The sequence below is a fragment of the Psammomys obesus genome, unplaced genomic scaffold, assembly GCF_907164565.1.
Source record: "Psammomys obesus unplaced genomic scaffold, mPsaObe1.curated_primary_1811, whole genome shotgun sequence".
In the NCBI taxonomy this organism is placed as follows: domain Eukaryota; kingdom Metazoa; phylum Chordata; class Mammalia; order Rodentia; family Muridae; genus Psammomys; species Psammomys obesus.
This window is the reverse complement of record NW_026594377.1, coordinates 5,641,156-5,661,780: the sequence shown is the minus strand read 5'-3', so window position 1 is coordinate 5,661,780 and position 20,625 is coordinate 5,641,156. Positions and strand designations below refer to the sequence as shown.

Here is a 20,625-nt window from a genome sequence, read left to right as displayed (position 1 = left end):
CCTTAATCCCAACACTCAGGAGGCAGAGGCAGATGGATCTCAGTCTGAGGCCAGCCTGGTCTACAGAGTGAGTTCCAGGCAGCCAGGGCTACACAGAGAGACCCTATCTCAAAAAGTAAAAAAAAAAAAAACAAAAACAAAAAGAAAATTTTGGTGTGTGTGTGTATGTATGTATGTATGTATGTATGTATGTATGTATGAATGTTATGTCTGTAATGTTATGGCCTTCTTAACAGCTGAGCTGTCTCTTGAGCCCCAGCACAGAGTCTTCTTATAAATGAAATAATGACCTAATCCAGACAGCAAATATTTAGAAGAAATCCCCATGTGTTGCCACTCACCTGTAAGCTCAGCACTTGGGAGACAGAGTCCAGGGAGATTTTAACGAGTTTAAGGCCATTCTGGCCTACATAGGGAGTTCCAGACCAGCTTGGATGATAGAATGAGACTTTTATTTCTGGAGAAACTGGAGTTCCCTTTCATGAATTCTCAGCCTGGTTAATAAAATAATTTTAAAACAGAATTGAAAGGAAACTCAAGGATAGTTTTGTTAGAGTATGAGGGAAAAAAAGAACAGGACAGGCAAGATGTAAATCTTGGACACTGCCCAAAACAGGAGGATGAAAAAGAGGAAGAGAGAAGACCATGGCATTTAGTGCAGCCTCATGCTGGGTGATGGAAGTAGCTTCAGAGAAAGAGCAGAAGAGCCCCAGGAAGCATGTGCAGGTTTGGAGAAGTGTCAGAATGAATGGAGAATGAAAGGAGAAAAGAGGAAAAGAATGAAAGGAGAAAAGAGGAAAACTATACTTTTCTGAGTAGAAGAGAAAATGAGAAAAGGAAAATGAAAACTATACTTTTCTGAGTTCAAGGCTGTCGTGAATAACTTTTACATGACAGCTCTGTAAGCAACCTCAGGGGAGGGGGTTCTGGGAGGACAGGTGTATTATCCCAGTAAGGGATTAATTATTCTTCCCATTTTCTTAGCCTGGTTTTAGGTGAATCAGCTTTCCTGGGGGCAGTCTCTTGGCCTGATGATTAACATGCCCGGATATATTAAGTCCTAAGGAAGGAAACAATAATAGTGTATAATGTTCCAATCTTTGGCGCTGATCAGAATGTCATGTTACCCAGGAACAGAGGCAGATTTCATTGTTTTGACCAGGAAAAAATAGCTTTCTCTTGGTGGACTTCAATAAAAACATGATATTCATTCCTTGTAGCTTCCGAGACTGTTGAACACTGCCTCACTAACAACAAAGGGAGGCCTGTGAGATGGCTTACTGGTAAAGGCACTTGCTGCCAAACCTGACAGACAACCTGTGTTTAATTCCACAGGATCCATTCAGGAGGGAATTCCTGAAAGTTATCCTTTTGACATCTAAATGCACATCATGGCAATTGCGTGCTCATATCCATACACATAAAAAATAAGTATATAAATGTTAAAAATTGTCAACTAACAACAAAACTGTCACTCATATGCAGACAAAATATTGCTTTGTGTTTTGTTGTTGTTGAGAAGTTGCAGGGACATTGTAGTCTGTGGTTTACAGTGGCCCTTAGCTTCTGATTCTCCTCCATCTCCCGTGTGCTGGGGTTAAAAGTGTGTAGTACTACAGCTGGGTATGGTGCCACATGCCTCTTATCCCAGCACTCAGGGAGGCAGAGGCAGGCAGATCTCTGTGAGCTCAAGGCCAGCCTGGTCTACAAAGTGAGTCCAGGACAGCCACGGCTACACAGAAAGGAACAAGAAAACAAAACCCAAGAACAAAACAAAACAAAAAAAGTGTGTACTACTATGCCTATTTAAATACTTGCTTTTCTATTGGTGGACTTATAAAGGTTTAGTGAAGAAATATATTAAACTAGTGAGATGTTAGACTTTGTTTTTAGCTTTTTGAGACAAGGTGCTAGGATTACAGGCTTGAGTCACTGTGCCCAGCTTAGACATTTATTTATATAGTTTAAATGATTTTTAAAAAATTGTGATGTCAAGTGATAGTGGCACCCACCTTTAATCTCAGCAGTCGGAGGCAGAGGCAGGAGGACCTCTGAGCTGGAGGCCAGCCTGGCCTACAGAGCAAGTTCTAGGACAGACAGGGTAACACAAAGAAACCCTGTTTTGAAAAAAAAACAAAAACAAAAGCAAAAAAGAAAGAAAAAAGTTGTGTATAACCACACCTGCCTTCAGGAGTTATTTTTACAATAACAAATGCTTATGGACAGCTGAAATGCCTGACACTGGAGAACAATGTCATGTGACCATCGTTTCTGTGAGTGTGAGGCAACAGTGCCGCTCAATGATTCATCTTGGCATTGAACAACCCGGGGTGGAGAAATCTTGGTAGCAAAGTGGAGGCAGAATGGTGCAGGTGGCTCTGCAAAGAGCACCCATCATGCAGCTGTCCGAAATGATGGCTTTTCCACGTTAGTGCCCACACAGACTCGCCTCCAATGGTGGGCCAAAATCACGGTCCCTCCGGGCCAGGTACCATCTAAATGTTCTTCATTCATTACTTCACTGAATCTACCCCAGACACTGAAGTATCTATCATTCTGCCTGCCTGCTTGATGAAGAAATGGACAGTTAAGGAAGAAGAATGAGCAGGTGTCAGTTCCATGCTCTGAGGTTTTAATCATTTTGTTCTAGTTCCTTCATTAAGGTGCAAATTCTAGTTCCTATTTTCAAAGTAGCTTACTGAAGCCAGCGTAAAAATAAAGGTAGAGTGGGCCTGGTGGCATGCTCCTTTAATCCCAGCACTCAGAAGGCAGAGGCAGGTGGGTCTCTGTGAGTTCAAAGCCAACCTGGTCTATAGAGCTAGTTCCAGGACATCCAGGGCACAAAAAAAACCTGTCTTAAAAACAAAACAAAAGATTGTAAATATAAGGATATTTGTTGGGTGTGGTGGCACATCCCTTTAATTCCAGCACTGAAATGGAGAAGGAATTCAAGTCCATTCTTCACTACATAGGCGTTCCAAGCTAGCTCGATCCACGTATAGATCCTGTCTTTAAAAAAGAAAAATAAAATAAGATATCCAAACTGTCTTTAAAATTTTTTAAATAAATTTTTATTTTCTATATTAATTACAGTTTATTCACTTTGTATCCCAGCTGTAGCCCTGTCCCTCCTCCCCTCCCAAGCCCTCTCTTCCTCCCTCATCTCCTTCAATGCTCCTAAATCCATGTCTTTTAAATTTTTATCTACCTCTAGCTGAGTGCAACTCTCAGCCTTTATCACAGAAACTTTGTTTGCAATGGGCTGTAATACATAGTAGAGAGAGCCACCAATGGTCAAAGTGCAGAAAACGTGATTATGGTGTGTTAGCTTGCAAGCGATTCTGCTAGTCTGCCCTCAGGGACCTAGCAATTGCTTACATCATCACCTGCTGCCCCAGCCAGGTGCAACAGGTATGTGCAGCCCAATAAAAGGACTGCCTACTACCCGTGCTCTCTCTCTGTTCTCAGCATTCTCTCTTCCCTCTTTCTGTCCTCAGAGGCCTCTCTCTCTCTCTCTCTCTCTCTCTCTCTCTCTCTCTCTCTCCTCATGGCTCACCCGCTGCCTCCATCCTTTCCCAGGTCTTCATTCCCCTGTCTTCCCCCAATAAATCCCCTTTAAACCAGATCTGTTGCATGGAGTAACTTCTCAGGGACACACCTTGTCATGGGCCTGCCATGGTACACCTCACCACATTATATTTCATAACAGTATGCTGAACCCTAAATGGGACATAGGTATCACACCCAACTCCAAGACTCAGGGAATATGGTAGAAGAGAACTGGAAAGAAGCCAGAGGTTGGGGAAGGGCCTGTCAAATAATGTCTTCTGGACATAACATGGTTGATGAGCACATGAACTCACTGCAGCTCACTGAACAAGACCTACAAAAGATGACATCATGGAAAGGGGAAGGGCTCTTGGGATCCCACCCCTCCTGAGGGACTGCTGGCAGTTCATGATGACTGGGGAAAGGGTGCCACTTTCATCAATGGTGTAGCCACTTACAAGCTGTCTGTGCTCCAGCCAGTATCCCCACACCCATCTCACATAGCAACCTGTGTTAAACTCACCAGTCACACACAAAGGAATGAAAGCAGGAAAAGAACTAGTTTAGGAAGAAGAAAGGTTCATGGGAGAAGGAAGGGGTAAGAGAAGGTAATGGAGGTGAAAAGGACTAAAGTTCATTATATGCATGTACTAGTACTATAACCTCAAAGAATACTGTTTTTAAAGATATATTAACAATGCTTTTATTGAATAAAGTTCAGTAGAGTCCCTTCAAAATTTCTGTCAGTCTGGAACTCAGACTGTGGTGGTTTGGATAGGAATGGCTCCATAGATTCATGTGTTCAAATGCTTGGTCAACAGGGACTATCGAAGGGCGACTCCTAAATCCAATGTGGTATCTGTCCTTTTAGGAAAAAGAGGATAGTGAGATGTACTGACATATGGCTTTAATCTCATCACTTAAGAGACAGAAGCCTGTCTGGCATATGTAAAGAGTTCCAGGACAGCCATGACTACATAATGAAAGATAAGTTTGTTGTGGAACATAATGCAGACTTGAAGAAACAGTTAGAGGAAGAAAAAAAAAAAAAAGGAGGAAGGGACGGAAGCACTCCGTGATAAACAGGGAGAACACCAGGCAACAGAGGTAGAGATTAAAGCTGAGTGTATTGGCTCACACTGTAATCCCAGAACCTGGGAGATAGAGGTAGGGGGATGAGGGATTCAAAACCAGCTTCAGCTACACAGAAAGGTAAAGGCCAGCCTGGTCAACATTAGTCTGTAGCTCAGAAACAAAGTACCAGATGAGATTTGAACATGCTGCCACAAACTAAGACATGAGTGCCAGGAGAGAGGTAGAGCAAGTCCATTGCTTAATCCCTCCCCCCACCCAGTCCCCCAAAGAATCAGTTCTACTGACCTTGATTTTGGACTTTTTGGTCTCTTGAACTCCAAAAAAGTAATAGTAGTAGTAATAATAATAATAATTTCTGTTGTTTTAAGCCACCAAGTTTGTGATACTTTGTTACATCAGTTCTAGAAATTGATATAATTCAATGTATACATAAATCCTATGTGTCTGTGGAGTTTATCTATTTGTTTTTATTTTTATTTTCTAGACAGGATCTCATTGTGTAGCCCAGGCTAGTCTCGACCTTGCCATTGTTCTACCCCAGTCTCTGAATGCTGGGATCGCAGATACACTCCAGCACACGAACCAAGGTTCTATGTATTTGAATAAAATACACTTTTATGGTGTTACACGGTGCGGGCCAGACCGTGATCTTATATATTTTCATCTCCATTTACATAGAAAATAGCAAACTCAGAAAATTTAGTGACTTGTCCTGAATTAAGTCAGCAAGTGCAAAGTTAGCATGAGGTCTCGGTCCTTTCCAGCCTTCTGACGCTGTGACCCTTTGCTTATTTGTGACTCTTTGTATGTATATATGTATGCATACACACTTGAAGATGTAAGACAACTTGTGTAAGTTGGCTTTCCGATTTGTTGCTTGGTCGTGTATGCACTGTGGTGGTCAGAGGCCTCTGTCAGGTGTTTTCAGTTCTTATTTCACCATCACCATCATTAGCATCACCATCATCATCATGATTATTATGTGTATGGTGTGTGATGTGTGTGGGCACATGGGCATTTGTGGAGGTCAGGGGACAACTGTGGAATTGGTTCTCAGTTTGCCAGGCCTGTGCAACAAGCTCCTTTGCTTACTGAGCCATCTCACCAGGTCTCCATCTGGTCTTACTTTTCTACTGACATTCCTGGGTTCCAAATTAACATTGATGAAAAGGCTAATACCCAAGCTGATTGAGGGTAGAAAAAAAAAATAAAAAATAAGTAGTGTAATAGAAAACTGAAATAGAAATAGAAATCTGAAAACTTTTATAGTAGAAATTGGTATTCTCCCTACTTAGAGGAGATATCAAATATATAAAATTAGAATATTAAGTGTGGTAAAACATTTACTCAGTACAATACTTGCTCAAAAATTTTCCCAGGATCTTCTTGGGCACATGTGCTAGTTGAAAAAACATTGCTGAACATAAGTGCAGCATCAAGTTAATAACAGAGCCAAAGCACATATTTTCTCAAGAATCCATAATGCCAAAAAAGGGACACACTTTTGATGGTATAAAACTATCCTCCCAAGCCTCATATATCTAGCAAACATGACAAAAAATAATGTGGTCCACGGATATACTAGACTCCCAGTTTTGTTACCCACAAAAATAATAGAGTCGTGACGTATGTGAAACGCTCAGGGGGTGGCTCATCGCCAGCCAGCTGAGCTGGAATGCTTGACCGAGAAGATCTTTGTGTTACTATGACACAGTGTAGGAGAGATGAGGGATCAGTACAGAGTATTCGATTTTAAATCACCCTGGGGGGGGGGGGGATCTGGAGATGGCTTGCTTGTTAAAGCGCTAATTGGGCCCATGGGGACCTGAGTCTGGGTGCCCAGCGGCCACACAAAACACTGGGCACAGCAGCATGTGCCCACCACCCTACGGCTGGCGACGCGGGGACAGAAAGACTTCCTGGGCTTTGCTTAGCAGTTTGCCTGGATTAGAGAATGTCAAGGCCTGTCTCAAAAGCTAAGATGACGAGTGTTTGAGGAAGGCTGTCCTCCGGCTTCCACACGTGCACACACAGGTATCAATTTGCTGACCAAAGGGGAATCTACTGCAGTCAGACACATTCGGCCCTCCCCTCGCCCCTCCCCTCGGCCCTCCCCTCGCCCCTCCCGCGTGTCACTTTACCCATGTGCTTTATGTCATCAAAAACAGTCTCAGGAATTTTCATCATAACCCTCAGTCACTCCTAGGCAATAATTACCATCAACTGATATAAATTACACGATATAAATATTGTAATTACACATGATGTGAAGCTTCTAACTCTGTTGGAATTCTTTATGGCTTTGAGATACGTCGACTTCTTCCTCTTTGCTGAACTATAGAGCCTGAAAGTCTGAGAGTTTAGTAAGCAGATAACAGAAGCACTGTTTGAATCTTGAGATTGGAGGTTTAGTTCATAACCAAAATCGAAAGTAGCTAGGTGTGACATAAACCATGAGACCTTAGGGCTTTAGTGCCTCTGATCTTTTTTTTTTTTTTTTTGTCTTGGCTTCTGTCACTAAGACATTTGACTTTAGTCGACAAAGAAAAACAAAATCATACTCTTCATTTAGGAAGTGAGGCAGGGCAGGAGATGGCTAGGGGCACTTCCAGAGGATCTGACTTTGATTTCCAGCATGTCCACGTCAGAGTTACACGTCACAGCTATGTGTAGTTACAGCTCCACGGGATCTGATATCTTCTTCTGGCTGCAGATGGTACCATGGCAAACATAAATAAAACATTTTAAAAATCAGATGGAAGTTATGTTATTCCACTTTTTTAACAGACTTAATTCACTATATTTTTCTTGTATAAAAAAAAAGTCCCTTATGTGGTAGCCACAGCTGGAGCCTGGGTCCTCTGAATAGAGACTCTGGTGCAGGTTTTCACAAGATGATCAGTGAATTCCCAATGAAGAGACTTGATGAACACAGTCTCTTTCCAGAGGTCAGGGGTCAGGTAGCTGCAGGTCTTGGAGATGGCATCAAAGGTGGCCTTGGCAAAGTTGCCCAGGGTGGCAGTGCAGCCCCTGGCTGATGTGTAGCACTCATTACTACCGGTAGCTTCTTGGGCACAGGAGCAGAGACGATGCCTGTGCCTCTGGGGGCAGGGATGAGACGCACCAAAACAGAGCCACAACGGCCTGTCACCTTGCAAGGAACAGTGTGGGGCTTGCCAGTCTTCTTTCCCCAGCAGCCTCTCCACACGGGGACCATGGAAAGCTTGGCCAAGATGACGGCCCCTCCGGTAGCTACCTCTTTGGAGCACTTAACATCAAGACCAGTGTGACCATTGTAGTCCCCAATAGTGACAATAGCCTTGAACCTGGTCCGCTGGCCAGCCCGTGACTGCTTCTGCACTGGCGTGATCTTTAGAACCTCATCCTTTAGGGATTCACCCTGAAAAAAGCCAATATTCTCGGATTTTTCAGTGGGCGGGGAGAACAGGTAGATCTCCTCCAAGGACTTTGTGTCCTTAACCAGGCAGCCAGCTTGGCGACAGAGATCCACTCCTTATCTTCGACTTTACGCTGCAGGAGCTCTGCGGACTCAACCACCACCATGGCCTCGGCCAGGGCTACTGCCCCTAAGACTGCTGCCCAATCCTCTTCGGAAGCCGCCGCTACTAATCCTGGGTCCTTGTATCCTCCGGTCCCTCTCGCCATTCTATTTTAACTAAAATCTGTAAAAATAAGAAATTAATTAAAAAGTGTAAGGTGAAACATTTAGTCTTGCGTTGACATTACAAAGCTCTAAGATTTCCCTCGTTCCCTTTTTGAGATAGGGTCTCACTATGTAGTTCAGGACAGGTTGACCTTGAACGCAGAGATCCACTTGCCTCTGCCTCCCGATGCTGGGATTAAAGGTGTGCACCACCATACCTCGATACCCTAACTTTTAGCTCTACTTTGATTATCTATGAGAGGCTAGAGATGGTTAAGAGCGAATGGTTTTTCCAGAGGACCCAAGTTCAATATTCCCAACACCCATATCTGGTGGCTTGCAACCACCTGTGACTCCAGCTCCAGAGGATTCAGATACTATGGCCTCTTTGGCCCTTGCACTCTTACGCATGTGCGCGCTTGCGCGCGCGCACACACACACACACACACACACACACACACACACAAAATTGAAGAAATAAATGAAAAGAAGTAGAAATTGGGCAGTGGCGACACATGCCTTTAACCCCAACACTTTGGACCTTTGTGAATTTGAGGCCAGCCTGGTCTATAGGGTGTGTTCCAGGACAGCCTTTTGAGAAACAAAAGAACAAAAATTATTGATTGCCTTTGGCTGAAAATTGCAGAATCACCACATTCATTTAATAAGTGTGAAATGAACACTTAGTACATACAGGACTTTTGCAACATTTTATGAGAAAATACTGAAGGTGACAAAGCATTCCTGTCTCAAATATATTCAGGTTCGAGGCTGGAGAGATTACTCAGCCATTAAGGATGCTCTTTCAGGAGCTGGAGGAATGGCTCAGAGGTTAAGAACACTGGATCCTCTTCCAGAGGACCTGGGTTCAATTCCCAGCACCCACATGGCAACTCACAACTGTCTGTAACTCCAGATCCAGGGCATCTGACACCCTCACACAGACATGAATGCAGATGGAACCACCAATGTACATGGGAAAAAAGAAGAAGAAAAGAGGAAACGAGAATGCCCTTCTAGAGGTTGGGTCCCAGCATCTATCTCAGATGGCTCAGGACTACCAGTGACTCTAGCTGCAGGGGATTTGATGCTTCTAGCCTCTATGAGCCCCTGCACTCACAAATATAGACTCCCACACAAATACATGCCTATTGGTAATGTAAAGTCATTCTTTTTTTTTGCCCCTAAAATAAGTCACCATATATATATATATATATATATATATATATATATATATATATATATGGTAATAGCACTTTGCTGCCCTTATTGTGTATGTATTTACAGTTTTATTTTTCTTTTGAGTTTGTGCATATGTTGTTGTTGAGACAGACAGATCTCTGTGAGTTCAAGACCAGCAGGGTTACACAGTGAAACACTGTCTAAAAAAAGGACGGAGGAAGAAAGGAAGGGAAAAAAGAAAACAAAGAAGGAAGAAAAAAAGGAGGAAAAAAGGAAAGAAGGAAGGAAAGAACATACAAAGGAAAGAAGGAAAAAAAGAAAAAGAAACTACAGGATGAAGTAACCTGCTATTTTCTTTTAAACATTCGGGTACTTTATAACATAAAACTGAGATTAAAGTCTTCTTGCTGTTGTGCTGATTTCCAAGTGGCCATAATCTTCCAATCAGATCCATAATCTCAGGCACGTGCTCTGCCTTTTCTGTCTTTACTCTCTGAATCCAAACAACACCTGGGAATTACTTTCTTTGTAAAATCCCCTAAGGCGGTACATATGGATCCCATTACTTGGGTGGAATTGTGTTGGGTTTTAGAAAGAATCAGATCAGTAGATGCAGACAGACAAAGACTGAGAGAGAGATTGACGTCTCCTGTCGGCAGCCATCTATTCCTCAGAAAACGGCATAGAGTAAAGTGAGAAAGGCAGAAGAGGAACACTGATGATGATGAGAGAGAAAGAAGAGGGAGAAAAACAAAGGGAAAGGTGCAAAGGAAGCTTGGGCGTGAAGGAATTTCAACAGGTTTTTTAAATTTGTTTGCTTTGGGAAAGATCTACTTTGCAAATGTAATTCCCAGGCCCCAGGATGCTGCTTGGCTTGGTCAACAGAGGAGAGTGGAGGCTAAGCAGAGGCATCTGAGGAAGTTTAAGAGCAGGAGCGAGGTCTTCTGGAAACCACTTAGCTGGCAGGATACCCTGTTCTCACCCCTCATCACCCCAGGCAGAAGGGCAGTCAACAAGTTTGTGTTTTCTCTAATGAGGGCGGAGACTGCGGGGGGGGGGGTACCATCCTATGGACAGAGAGAGCTATCAGCCTTCCTCCTTGCAGAGATCTCTCTCTTTGATTCAAGAGATTAATTTTTTTCTTTCTCCACTCCCCCACCCCAGACAGATTGAGGCCTGCAACATCAGGCCATTACCCACCGACTGACTGTCTCTGTCCTACAACTGTTCAGTTTGCATGTATTTTTATAGGGAACTGAATAGGACAACGAACTATGATAGACAAGGCAGCTGTGAATGCAGAGTAAATGCATCCACACTTAACAGAGGTAGGAATTCTTTTTGCCTTTTTGTTTGTTTGTTTTTTTGAGACAGGGCTTCTCTGTGTAGCCTTGTCTGTCCTGGACTCTCTTTGTAGGCCAAGCTGGCCTAGAACTCACAGAGATTCACCTGTCTCTGGCTCCCTGAGTGCTGGGATTACAGGAGTGTACCACCGCACCCGGCATCAGAGGTAGGACTTTTATTAGAGACACTTAAAATTCAAACATTAAAAAAAAAAAATTCTTTTCCAGAGGTTAGAGAGATGGCTGAGCACTTCAGGGCGTTTGTTGCTTTCAAAGAGGACCTGAGTCTGATTCCAAGCACCCACATAGTAGCTCACAACCATCTGTAACTCCAGTTCCAGAGGAGCCAACACCTTCAGGCCTCTGTGGACACCAGGCATGCTCATAATACACATCCGTCCATGCAGGCAAAATACACACATATAAAAATAAATAAATGTTTAAAAAATTTTCTTCCATGATCACAAGTTTCTATTTTTTAATTGTTTGTTAGTTCTGGGTAGTCTTCCTATGTGGCCCAAGTTGTCAGGAGAAGCCTTCCTGTCACAATCTCCTCTACTGTGATTACAAATATTATCCATCCCCTCCCTGTTCCATACACCGCTATTTTGTTATTTGTATTATTTTTGTTTTCTTTAAAACACTAATGTTTAAAAAATCTTGACATTTAAATGCAAGGCACTATTTCCTTTTAAAAAGAGTTCTTTACTTATTTTTATGTGTTTGATTGTTTTGCTTATGTGTATAAATATATGTTTATATGCATGGGCATCAGATCACGTGTGTGTGTGTGTGTGTGTGTGTGTGTGTGTGTGTGTGTGTGTGTGTTGATCTACAGATGTGTTTACTGATGGCTGTGAGCCTCCATGTGGGTCCTGGAAACCAAACCTAGGTACAAGAGCAACAGTGCTCTTAACCACTGAGCCGTGGCTCCAACCACACAATTGAATTAACAAGTTTAATTCAATTACCTTGTGTCAGCAAAACTCCCTGTACTATCTTCCTTGACAGTTGTGTAAATAGAAGGAACAACTGAATATGTGGTGTGCAACAGAAACTTGCCTGACCAGTGGGAACTGCCAGTCACAATCAAAATCATCTAAGCATTTTCCTTTCACAGATGAGGATTTGGTCCAGAGATTTCTGTTTCCATGTTTGTTTTTGCTTATTTGAGACAGAATTTTATGTAGCCCAGGCTGGCCCGGAGCTCCTGATCTCTGGCTGTTGGGATGGAGCTTGCTGCTAAGTCTGACAAACTGAGTTCATTTCCCAGGTCTCACAAGTTGGTAAGAGGGAGCTGATGTCAGTAGGTTGTGTTCTGTTCTCAACATGTGCTCTCCAGCATTTGCACAGCCTTACACTTATAAAACACACACACACACACACACACACACACACACACACACACACACACACGAGTAAATAAAAAATGTAATTAAGAAAATAATAACCTTGGATTTTCCTCCCTAAACCTTTCAAATGCTGGGGTCGCAGACATGTGCCACCATGCCTGGTTCAAACCATAAATCTTTCTGAATTCACTCCACACTTACAGACACAAGACTCATAAAATGTAGACGTGGGAAAGAAGGAAATAAATAAAGAATGACTGCTTCCTTTGGGCTGTTGTTATCAACATTTTGGAATATCCTTTCCTTTCTTAGAAAATGTCCTCATTTCCACGCTGCTCCTGTCTTCTAACGGCTGTTCCTCTGCCTGTTTTCTGACGGTTGTGTTGCTTGTTGTTCTGTCATTTTCTATGGAGGGATACCTGGCAGGAGAGTGAGGGCCTGGCTGCATTTTGTCCAGGAACACTCAGCCTTAAGACACTGCCAAGCAGGGAGTGGTGGTGCAGACCTGTGATCCCAGAGCCCACGGGAGGCAGAGGCAGGCAGATCTCTGTGTGCTCGAGGGCAGCCTGGTCCACAAAGTGAGTCCAGAACAGCCAAGGCTACACAGAGAAACCCTGTCTCAAAACAAACAACAACAACTAAGACTATGGAGGCATTTTCTCAACTGACACTCCTTCCTCTCTGGTGACTCTAGCTTGTATTAAATTGGCATGAAACTAGCCAGCACACCAAACTTATTTTAAATGTATTAAATTTCATGATTTTGCATCACCAAAACAAATGTAGCCATCTTTTAATTTTATTTCCTAAACTTTTTCATTTGATCAAATGGACATTGATGATGAATCTGAAAGCACCTAGTTTGACCAATAATACTGATCAAATTAAAAGGCAGAAACAAGCCCCCTATGCTTTCCCAGATGATGACAGCCCCCCTGCCCCCATCAAATGGAATTATTCTTGCTGCAGAAGACTGCCATGCCCCATAACTATTCTTTAAAAGGCAACAATTCCCCACTTTGGAAAGCAAATAAGAATAGATTTTCCCCCAAGTGACTGATTCCTGTATCTCTTCTTTGCACTTTGCATATTTGCTGTCTAGCCACTAAATCAGGAAGAACTGGTTTCATGAGAGAAGGCTGCTATTTGTTTTCCAGAGGATATCAGGTCAGAAAAGAGCCGTGGAGTCGGCTATCAGCAGCAGCTGGTCCCAGGCGATGCCACAGTCACCCAGATGGGGGAACACGCATAGAGTACAGCAAACTTTTCTCTTTAGTCATTTACAGTGACATTTTGTGTATGCAGCAGGAAACATCATCCACATGTTTCACACGGGAATGGAATTTGCCTTTTTTGAGAAGAATTTGGTTATTTCCTCATACATTTCTATTTCCCATCTCCTCCTTTCATTCATTTTGATTCTTGGGAATCCCATTTTCAGTAAAGACAGTATAATGTAGTGATTATGAACCCCAAGATCTGTAATCAGAAAGATTATGGTGTAAATTTAAACTCTACCTCATTAATAAATTGCACCTGTGTAAGTGGGAATATGGTGTGATGGGAAGGGGTGGAGGAGAAATGAGAGGGTACATGTGGAATTTAGACTGAAGGGCTGGGGGACACTTGCCTGACATTCTCCGGGTCCTAAATTCAATTCCCAGTTCTAGGAGAAAATAAGGCTGAGAGCTGGAGAGAAGGCTTCTCTCGAGATAATTCTATTCTTCTGGAGGACCTGAGTTCAGTTCCCAGTACCTACATTAGTTGGCTCACAGCTGCCTGTAACTCAGGTTTCAAAGATTTGATGCTCTTTTGTGGTTGTACTCTCATGAGTGCCTGCATGTACTCAGGTATCTGTACGCTCACTTACAAACCCCACATAATCATGCACACCCACAAGTAAAAATAATAAAAATGAATCTTTAAGAATATTAATATTGAGACAATGAATGATGATGATGATCTATTCAATATGAATGGAATTCTTTTTTAAAAAAAAGTGTTGAAGTGTGTGAGCATGTAGTGCTCCTGTGGAGGTCAGAAGACAACTTACATCAATTAATTACGTCCTTCTACTAGGTGGAACTGGGAATTGAATTCAGGGCATCAGGCTTTGTACCTGCTGAGCTTTTTGCCAGCCCCTATAACTGTTGTCTTGCATGGTGCATGATTTCTTTGGTATTACTTCCAGGGATCTCAGTCTCATTTCCTACACCTTGATTCACCTGTCCTGGTATAAGGTGTGAGGAGAGGGTAGATTGTTGACAATAAGGTGGCTGAATAATAAAGTGGTGACAATAAGGTGGATTTATTTTTTTTTAATTTGATGGCCATGAAGACAGCATTGAGAACTGGATTTGGTAACCGAGTTGTTGTTTGTTTTTTTCTAGCATTTCTGAGGTCCTGAACAGACTCCATACTTAGGAAAGATGAACTAGATATTGTGTGTGTCCTTTACCAGAATGAAATGTGTAGGAGCTTAGCAATAGCTTTTTTGAAAGTCAACAGTGACATCTCTCTCCTCTATCTTCTGCTCCCAGGAGCACCCAGGTTCTTGGTTGGGTTCCTTCCGTAATGACAGGTGATTTCCTTCTCCATCTAGCAGAGATTTATTGGCAAGAGCAAATGGAATCTCACTTCCTACATTTGCCATAGACAAGACAGTGTGTGATTTTGTTGTTACTGTTAAAGTGGTAAAATACAAAGAGGTAACATTTCTATAATGAGACTTTAAAAAACATTTAGTTAATTACTTTTCTTTTATTTTGTGCGTGTGCATGTGTGTGTGTGTGTTTGCAAAAAGGTCAGAAAAAGGAATTGGATCCCTTGGAGCTGGAGTTATAGGCAGTTGAAAGTTACTGTAACTGGCTGATTTTGTGTCAACTTGACACAAGCTAGAGTCTTCAAAAAGGAAGGAGACTCAGTCAAGGAAATGCCTCCCTAAGATCCAGTTGTAAGGAATTTTCTCAATTAGTCATCAATGGGGGAGGGTCCATTTCGGAGTCTCATCCCAGGGCTGACAGTCCTGGGTTCTACAAGAAAGAACACTGAGCAAGCTACAAGGCACAAGGCAGTAAGCAGCACTCCTCCAGTTTCTGCACCAGCTCCTGCCTCCAGGTTCCTGCCCCGTTTGAGTCCCTGTCCTGACTTTCTTCAGTGATGAACAGTGTAAGTCAAATAACCCTTTTCCTTCCTCACTTGTTATTTTGGTCATGGTGCTTCGTCACAGTAATAGAAAGCCTCACTAAGACAGCCACCCATTGTGGGTGCTGTGAATCAACACAGGTCCTCTGGAAGACCTGCCAAGCCATCTCTCTAGATCCTTGTTAATGTTTTGAGACAGTGTGTTACCGCATAGCCCAGGCTGGCCATGAACTTGTGGCCTCCCTGCCTCAGCTCCTGAGTGCTGGGATTACAGGTGTGCACCACCACCTTGAGGACTGAACTTGAGTCTCACGAAACTCAGTCGACAAGGTGAGTCTTGAACTCCTGATTCTCCTATGTTTAGCTCCTAAATGCCTAGATTACAGGTGTTAGAGTCTCACAGAGAAAGATCATGGCTGAATGGAGGAGAAAACATCTTTGTGGGCTGTGTCTCCCCTGATTGGCTAGTGAGGTAAAAGGCTGTTGTGGACTCCTGTTCTTTTTTGCTGATGCAGCCAAACCTCCAGCAACTCCAGGGAGTCGCCGATGAGATAAATTCCAGGGTACAGAACCCCACTCTTTTCATTATAATGGCTTTCAGGCTCATTACTGGTAATAATTTAAAATTGCCTGAATTCATGGCTGAAGGGACATGCTTCTGCTTTTCATTAAGTGTTCCTGAACAGGTGCTGAGCTCCGTGTAGCCTTTCATGCCTTGCAGTGTTGGCTAAAAGTAAAATATTGAAGTTTCTCTCCAGTGTGAGCATCCACAGTAGTGAGGGGTTTCAAATTTTAGGCTTTCTATATTTCATCTCTTGGTTTGGAATTCAAAGACAAAATTCTCCTCTTGTGGAATAAGAAATGGAGATAAATGCTTGGGAAAATTGCAAATCTGTCTCTGCATGTGGTTACACAAAGTTCTGGAAGCCATGGCTTTTTTTCTTTAAACCGTTCTGAGCTGGTTGGACGGGAAGGCTGCCCTGCTGGGGAATGTTTGAAGTAGACGAATTTGTGCCTAGGAGATGGGAGGTAATTACAAGACAAATGAGTCGCACATCCGGTGCGTTCATGGAGGGTTAAACTAAATATTTCAAGCTGTTATTTGGTGTGTTTACTTATGTTTATATGAGGTTAACAACTTCCACAACAGCTTTTTGGGCAGTTGTTCCCAGGTGTCTTCTGTTTAGCTGTCGAGTTCATTGAATTACTTTATGAGAAATCTTTTGAATAGAGAGAGTCAAGGGAAGACTGGAAGACTTGCGCACGCACAGACATGGGTTTATATGTGAGATTTCTACAGGCTCCTACAGCTTGAAGTTACAGGCATGGAGAAGTGAGTTGGTAAAACACATCTCTGAATTTTGAAGGCTAATGACCTTTGGATGTGTGTGTAGAGGTCAAAGGACAACATAAGGTATCCGTCCTCAATTTCCATCCTATTTAGAGATGGTCACTTGCTTGTTTGCTTAGCCATTAATAGGCTTTTATTTTTCAACTATATATACATATATATATATATATACACACAAATATATATATACAAATATATATATATATATATATATATATATATATATATATATATATATATATATATATATGATACAAATATACCATGGAGTATAAACCCATTTTGCTGAAATGCAAAATACTTACAAGGTGTATATATGAGGTTTGCACGTATTTGGAAAAGTGTATACAAAATTTTAACAGTAATTGATTTTTGGATGGTAAGAGTACAGATTTATAATATTTTGTCTCTGCTTTTATATATACTTTTACCATTTCACCATAAAACATGTTTTAGTATATAATAAAAATAATCTAAATGCAGACCATGCAGTAAAACACAGCAGATATTTAGCATGATGAATTCTTTCTTTAGAAAAGCATTTAAAATTATAGTTCTGGAAACCAAACACTGTGTGGTCCACAGTGATTAACTGTACGAGTGACTCATACTGAGGCTTGCTTTAAAATTTTTTTTGTCTCTTTGTATGTACGATTCACATGGGTGCATGGTGTGTGTGTATGTGTGTGTGTGTGTATGAGTGAGATATTTACATACCCTTGTATCCATGTGGAGGTAAAAGGACATCTACACAGACAGATGGACACACACACACAAAAATCACCCTGTATACTTCTGCTAACCTCTTTCCATATTCAATTCTCATATCTAAGTCAGAAAATCCTATTGGCTTTGCCTTCCTCCAATTCCCATTGGTGTTTTGTTTTTGAGACAGGGTCTCACTATGTAGCCCTGGATGGCCAGGAGGTCATTGTATTGACCAGTCTGTTCTTGAACTCACGGAGCTCGCCTCTGCCTCCCAAATCCTGGAAGTACTACCATACCTGATCACTGATGGGTGCTCATTTTATTGCTTATTGTGTTTTGAGTCAGGCTCTCACTATGTGGGTCAGGCTGGTCTGTAACTCACTTCTGCCTCTAAAGGGCTGGAGTTAAAGGTATGTGACATCATGCCTGGATCTGTTTTTGTTTGTTGCTACCTGCAATTACAGGCATGCCACTCCATGCTCTGTTTATATTTATTCATTTCTAACCTTAGGCATCAGGGGCCAACAAGGGTGCTTGCTGCTGAGCCTGATGACCTGAGTTTCATTCCTGGCCTCCATGTGGTGAAAGGAGAGAACTGATGCCCTCAAATTCTTCTCTGATGTCCACAGATGTGCTCTGGTACATGTGTGACTCCTAAACACAATAAACAAACAAACAAACAAACAAATAAATAAAAAGATAAATAAGTAAGTAAGTAAGTAAATAAATAAATAAATAAAATATTTAAAAAATATGTAGGGATCAGAAGGATAGAAATAATCTTTATTTTATCTATCTATCTATCTATCTATCTATCTATCTATCTATCTATCTATCTATTTAATGTGTAGCAGTGCACATAAGCTAGGTTACACTTGTGAAGGGCAGAACAACCACCTGAGTCACTTGGAAATCTGCTCTACATTCAGGGCCTGTAAATTCTAAGGTGATGCGGCTGGGTTGATGCTGTAACTAAATAGACTTGATGAAGTCTCTCAGCTGACAGAACACTCAGGCTCAATCTAACTTGACGGCCTTATCGTACAGACGAGGGAGTCTAGAAAGTTTTAATGATCTGCACCCATTATCATATCTTTTATTACTGCTCATAACATAGTTATGAACTCCCCTCCTGGGCTTCATCCACAAACATTTATCTTGCTGCTGAGCACTGAAGTATGTAGACAAAACTTTTTTTTTTTTTCTTTCTTGAGACAGGGCCTCACTTTGTAGTTAATGTTGACCTGTGTATGCAGCTCATGATGGTCTGAGGCTTGTGGTGACCTTTCTGCCACCCTGGGGTTGACAGGGTATGTGTATGCTGACACATGATGGTCACTCTAGACAAGGACTTTGCCATTGTTCTTGCCTTTTTAAGTCCATGGCGTCTTGTGAATTGCTCAAATTCTTGAATTTAATACTACCTCTAACTCAGAGGCACCAGTGGTCATCTGCTCTTTGTAGTTGGTCATTTGTGTACTTCTTAGGATTATATCTTCTTTCAGAGAGCAAGATGCATCATTTACCTTCAAAACCCACTCAGAAGTGATGATTTGTTTAAAAAGTAGGCAGCCTGTTACATCAGGAGTGGGCAAAGTGCTGACGCGACACTAGCCTGAGGCTTATTTTTATGCAGTCTGTGTGCCTAGAATAACTTTTTGTGGGTTTTCTTCTTTTCTTTCTTTTTTTCTTTTCTTTCTTTCTTTTTTTTTTTTTTTTTTTTGAGACAAGGTTTCTCTGTGTAGCCTTGTCCTGGAACTCACTCTGTAGACCAAGCTAGCCTTGAACTCAGAGATCTGCCTGCCTCTGCCTCCCAAGTTCTAGGATTGAAGGCATGTGCTACCATTTCCTGATCCCTGATCCCTAGAATAACTTTTGCTTTTGTTTATTTTTATTTTATGTGTGTGTGTGTCATAGTCTGTGTGCACTGAAGTCAGAGGACAAATTCTGAGAGTTGGTTCCAAGGACTGAACTCTAGTCTTCAGGCTGGGAGGCAAGTACCTTTACCCACTGAGCTTTGATTTTTCTTTTTACATAGTTGAAAAGAATTCAAGAAATGAGATATAGGTAGGGTATGTGCTTAGCGTGTGTAAGACCCTGAGTTCAACTCCCAGCATTTGAAAGAAAGAAATTAAAATAAAAATAGCAAATTGTTACATGTGAAAAGTCTATAAAAGTACAACTTTAGAGTCCTTTTATAAGGTTTTTGCCAGAATAGAGCCATATTTGCCTTTCCTTTTTTTTTTTTTTTTTTTTCTTTCTGTTTTTCTTGGTATAAAAGCAAAGCAGAATCATTGCAAGAAAGCTTGAAACATTCTCTGTCTGGTCCTTTTAAGAAAAAGTTTATTTGTTCCAGTATTGTAGTAAAATAATGTTACACTTTCCTCCCTCCCAGGGCTTGTGAGATGTTTAGATAGACATTTAATTAGAACCAGTGTTTTAATATCTTTGAAGACTAAACTGAAGAAGCTAAATTGCAAATAACACAAAATTGGTACATTCCCCCCCTTCCTTTCTCTTTTCCTTCCTACAGTGTCTAATGTGCATATAGTGCTTTTCTCCAAAAATTAAAGCTTGCAAGTGATGTTTGTATCTGGTGGACATAAAAGCTCCCCACAGCATACCAGCAGAAGGTATGTGTTGGAATAATTGGTTAATGAGACATTGCAGGACAGATTCCCTGGGACCGAGTTTCCAGCTTCTAATGTTCTGTGCTCAGATACTGAAAACCAAATTTTTTACATGGACTTAAAAGCTTAGAATTTTTTCATCTGGGCTGATAATGAAATAGTCAAGGAACAACTTGTTTTACTTAAGGAGAGTTGAGTTTTTAAGACATCATGTAGTAACATTTCTTTCAATTCCAGTAAAATATACATGGAACAACAGAATATGAGATTATATGCACAAAAGTGCTTAGCCTCAATAAAAGTTCAGTAAACAGAACTTAAAACAGCAGTGAGATGTTTTTTTTCCTTCCATGAAATCACAAATAATAAAAATCACATTTTCTGATCATCTCACTGTATATACAACAGGTATTGAGATTCTTTTCTTAGACAAAGCTCATTAGTTGATTCAAATACTCAAATATTTGAATCAAATTAATTTAGAGTGATTAACTGTCACCCTGATTCCTGGCTTCAACTCTGTGCTTCTCAGCTTCCTGGACCATACCATCACTATCCTCTTTTTTTTTTTTTTTTCAGTTCCTTCTTTTTATTAACTCATACACAG

General features: G+C 41.5%; 1 pseudogene; it reads right to left on the bottom strand.

Moving 5' to 3' along the window:
• Window positions 1-7,472: 7,472 nt before the first annotated feature.
• On the bottom strand, window positions 7,473-8,310 carry LOC129685308 (40S ribosomal protein S2-like; annotated as a pseudogene).
• Window positions 8,311-20,625: the final 12,315 nt, after the last annotated feature.